Source organism: Triticum aestivum, chromosome 2A (assembly GCF_018294505.1).
Source record: "Triticum aestivum cultivar Chinese Spring chromosome 2A, IWGSC CS RefSeq v2.1, whole genome shotgun sequence".
NCBI classification, from domain to species: Eukaryota; Viridiplantae; Streptophyta; class Magnoliopsida; order Poales; family Poaceae; genus Triticum; species Triticum aestivum.
In genome coordinates, this window is record NC_057797.1 from 311,956,060 (window position 1) to 311,961,408 (window position 5,349).

The following is a 5,349-nucleotide window of genomic DNA, read 5'->3' on the forward strand; positions in this document are numbered from 1 at the left end:
TCCAATGAGTGTACGGCACCCTACAAAAGAAGAGAAGATTCTCCAAAAAGAAGAAGTAGAAGAGAAGAATCACCATCAAGAGAGAGAAGGAGTAGAGATGATCGTTATGAACGAAGAACATCCAGGAGAAGCAAAGATTAGGAAAGGAAGGACAAGTCATCAAGGAGCTACACAAAACGAAGACATCAAGCTCATGTTGGTGAATGGGTATCCGGCTCCGACTCCGACAATCACTCCGAGAGAAGCTATCACTCTGACTCCGAATATACTCAAGATGAAGGTGTTGCCGGTCTAGCACTTGTGTCAACCAACTCCTACGACATATTTTATTCACCAAATGAAGGACTTGGAAGATGCTTCATGGCTAAAGGCCCAAAGGTATCACACCCCGAGTATGTTGATTTCAATAGTGATGAAGATGACTTGTTAGGTGATGATGATTTACTTGTTGACAACTCTAGTGATGAATACTATGATGAAACGTCAATTAATCATGCTAATCAAGATAAAACAAATGAGAATGATAAGGAGAAGATTGAGTTCCTAACTAAAGAACTAAACACTCTTAAGTTAGCTCATGAAACTATCTTAGGAGTTCATCAAGAACTTTTAAGGACTCATGAGAAATTACGTTTTGAAAAGCTCAACCTTGAGCAAGAGCATGAGTTCTTAAAGGCAATAAATGATGATCTTCGCAAGAAAAATTCTTCTTACATTGCCAAGCATTTACTCTTATCCACTTACATGCCTCAAGTCAAGTCTAGTAACAAGAACAAGAAAGATTCTTCCTCTAGTAGTAACAATAATCATGCTAAATCCAATGTTGTTGCTTCTAGTAGTTCTCTTGATTCCACTAATGATTCTCTTAGCCAAGTTACACTTGAGCAAGAAAATAGCTTATTGAAGGGAATTATAGAGAAAGGTGTTTACAAGAGCCTTGCCGGGTGTAAGCAATTCGAGGAAATTGTACGCAAGCATGGAAGACACCGGAAGAACCAAGGTGTTGGTTTTGAACGAAAGTTCAATGCCAATGGAGTTGAGTGGGAAGAAGATCAATACCCCAAGACGAAGTTTGTTCCTCAACAAGAGAAGTATGATCCTACTTCCTTCAAGGGGACACAAGCTCAAGATGATCTTCCACCACAAGACCACAACCAAAAAGGCAAGGATAAGCTTCAAGAGGAAATTGATGCATTTGAAGAAGCACCCAAGGCCTTGGTCAAGTGGGTTTCCAAGACTACATCAAGTTCTACTTCATCAAGTACGACTACAACTCCAAGGATTCCCATCAAGATGATGTGGATCCCGAAGAAGAAGAACTAGAGAGTTCTTGAGGGTGACTCCGCCAACATACTTAACTCTTATCATTTTGGCAAGAACAAGTGCAATCAACTTCCACATCTTTCACTAGTTCAAGGAGTCACAAACCCCCTTGTTGGTAAGACAAAGGACAAGGTAACCTAATGCTTTCATAGACATCATCTTGTGTGTGCATCACTCTGTGTCTATGGATATCCTTGTATGTTCCTTGTGGGACTAACCCGTGTAGGTATTGAAAGTGCAACTCACGTTGACACATGAACACGTCACGTGTACCCTCGACGCCGGGGTGATGCACCGCAGCTCACGTCGAAGGAGACCCGACCGACCGCGCGATACGCAAGACAGTCGGCGAGCGCTTTTGCAGACCCGAAACCCCGCGCACCCGGGAGGGACCCCGTCAGGGATTGCGGCGGCTATGGGCTACCCTAGGTCGATTCGCTCGCCCCTAGAGCCTCGAGATTCGCAACTCTCAAATACGAAGAACAACGAAGAACGAGAGAGAAAAACGATGGAGAGATAAAATGTAGATGAAAAAGTAGTATATTGATTTGTTCGATTGTGTGTTGTTCAATCGGCCGTCACCCCAACATATATAATAGGCGGCTGGACTTCTAGTACAAGCAAAGGATTCATCTAGGCTTTCCTTACAAGAAAATTACATCAATTTAGAGTCCTAGTTCTGGTCCCACTTGGATTCAGCCCGAATCTGATCCAATCTTCTGTCTTGCTCCTTGCGCGGGCCATGGAATCTGCATATGACTTCCGATGGAGACGGTTCAAATATCAATTTTGTATGCTTCGAAGAGGCCAACAATTCGTATGTTGATCACTTTTCCAAATAAGGCCATCTTGAATACTCCACGGGGTCATCTTTAATTTCGAGTCGGACTCGGTCATGTAGCTGACTGGACCATCCGACTCTTGTAGCGTCTCTGCAGGTCGTATAATACGTCGGATGATGATGACTCCAAAAGCAAAGTTGACCGTTTCAACGTTACGAATAACTTTCATGTTGAACACTTCTTCATCCGAGTCCATCTAGATAATCATTTGAGCCCATCTTCAGCTTCTGGTCGGATTGGCCTTGACAGTTTCCACCCAGCAAGCTCTTTCCCGGCAAGCTTTTCAGCCCCGGCAAGGTCTTCGCCCGGCAAGCTTTCCTCCCCGGCAAGGTTTCACACCGGAAAGCTTCTCCGCTGGCAAGCTTTCCACGCCGGCAAGCTTCTCCGCCGGCAAGCTTTCATGCCGGCAAGCCCTCACACCGGCAAGGTTTTACCCCGGCAAGGTTTCATTCAGCCGGCAAAGGCCGAATACTTTCTCACTCAGGGCCGGCCCGTGAAGTGTTGCCTCTAACTTTTGCATACGAACCCGGATTCGTGATCATGCCAAAATCTGGTGTCAACACATCCCCCCTGTTTTTCGGCAAAGCTTGTGTGCCGAAAAATAACTTGTATTGTGTTTGTTCTAAGGACGATGTCAACACTCCATCGGCCATTTATTTTCCTCAGGACGATAATTAGGTATCGGCCTTGTTTGTGCTAAGGGTGATAATCATATACCGGCCATTGCCCACTTAGGCTTCTTGCCACACACTTGGGTGGTATTTCTTCAAGTACTTGCCATTGAGAGCTCGAGGTAACAGTGCCCCTTGTACGGATTCCACCAAATAAGAGTTTCCTGGAACTATTCTTGCAATTCTAAAAGGACCTTCCCAACTTGGAGACCACTTCCCGAATTTTCTATCCCTTGAACCAATCGGGAGAATTACTTTCCAGAAGAGATCGCCAACTTGAAAATTCTTCAACTTAACCTTCTTATTGTAAGCCATTGCTACCCTCAACTTGTCCCTCTCTATGGCCTTCAAAGCAGCCAAATGTTTATCGGCAATCTCATCAATATTGTCCATCATCAAGTTATAAAAGTCTACTTCCGATAAATCATTTTGTTTGGCTATTCTCAAAGCATTCAAATTCACTTCCACCGGTAGAACAGCCTCTTGACCGTATACTAGCTCATATGGAGTCACCTTTGTAGCACCATGTCTTGAGATCCTATGTGCCCACAAAGCTTCAGACAACAACTCATGCCATCTCCTTGGATTATCCTCAATCTCCCTCTTGATGAGCTTGATTAAAATTTTATTGCTAGACTCAGCTTGTCCATTGGCTTGGGCATAATATGGACAGGAATTGAGCAATTTTATGTTATAAGATTCGGCAAATTCTCTAACTTGGTGTGACATGAAAGAGGAGCCTTGATCTGTAGTCAATGTTTGAGGAATGCCGAATCTATGAATAATGTGCTCGGTTATGAATTTAATCACCTCCGTATGTGTCATGTTCTTGAGAGGTACTGCTTCAGACCATTTAGTGAAATAATCGGTTGCCACCAATACGAACCGATGCCCCTTTGAGGAAGACGGATGAATTTGTCCAATAAAGTCTAAACCCCATCCTCTGAAAGGCCATGGCTTGATAATGGGATGTAACATAGCAGCAGGAGCCAACTGAATATCACCAAATTTTTGACAAGCTTCACACCCTTTGTAATATCTGAAGTAATCATTAATCATAGTCGGCCAATAAAATCCAGCACGTCGTAGCAACCATTTCATCTTGGGAGTCGATTGATGAGTGCCACAAATACCTTCATGGACCTCCCCCATAGCAACTCTCGCTTGGTCCTCGTCCAAGCACTTTAGAAGAACATCATCAACCGTTCGGCGATAGAGATCATCATCTCTCATTGTATACTTGAAATCCATTCGCCGAACAGCCCTGTCCACCCTTCTACTAGGATCACACAAATAATCAACAATGGGTTTCCTCCAGTCTTGACTTTCTCCTGCATTGAATATTTCATTAATGGCCGAAACAGTGGGCTCCGGTTTGGCCGTCCCTACGTCGGCAAGACTAGACATCTGCTTTTCAGAAATATGAAACACGCCATGATCAACATGGTAGCCGGATGCCTGTTGTGCCAACTCATTTGCTTTCCAATTGTCATGTCTAGATATATGAGCAATGCTAAAACAATCCAAAGTAGAAATTATATCTAGACATTTATTAAGATAAACATTAAGTGATTCGTCCAAACACTGAAAGACTTTGGATATTTGATGCACCACTAGTAACGAATCACCATAAGCCTCAATATGTGTAACACCTATAGCAAGCAACATCTCTAAACCGAATAACAATGCTTCATATTCGGCTTGATTATTTGTGCAAAAATATTCTAAGCAGCATGAGGCTTTAAAAACAGCACCATGAGGAGATATGTAAACAATACCAACACCTTGGCCATTGCTACAAACTGAACCATCAAAATATAATCTCCACGGTACTAATGAGACAAGGTTTATATCAATGTCATACTTGTCATCAATCCAATGTTCAACAATAAATTTAGCAACGATTTGGCCTTTCATGGATTTTAGAGATTCATAAGCCAAATCATACTCAATCAAAGCATAAGCCCACTTGCCAATTCTACCACTAAGAATTAGCCTATGCAACATGTATTTAATGACATTGGTTTGACAAGCTACTATACAAGCACTCGGCACTAAATAATGTCTCAATTTTGTGCAAGCATAATATAAGCATAGACATAGTTTCTCAATAAATGTATACCTTCTCTCGGCACCCAACAAGCGCCTGCTCAAATATGTAATAGCATGCTCTTTTCCCTCGGTTTCTTGAGTCAAAATAGCACCAATAACTTCTTCTTCTGCTGCAATGTAAAGCCTGAAGGATTCCCTATGCTTGGGTGCTTTCATCACCGGAGGAGTGCACAAATAATTCTTGATCATATCAAATGCTTCTTGATGTTTTGCCCCCCAAGTGAAATCAGCATCATTCTTTAACCGAAGGATAGGAGTAAACGCATCAACCTTCCCTGACAAATTAGCTATGAACCTCCTCAAGTAATTGACCTTGCCAAGGAACTTTTGCATATCTCTCTTGCATCTTGGAGCTTCCACTTTCTGTATGGCCTCTATCTTTTTGGGATCAATCTCTATGC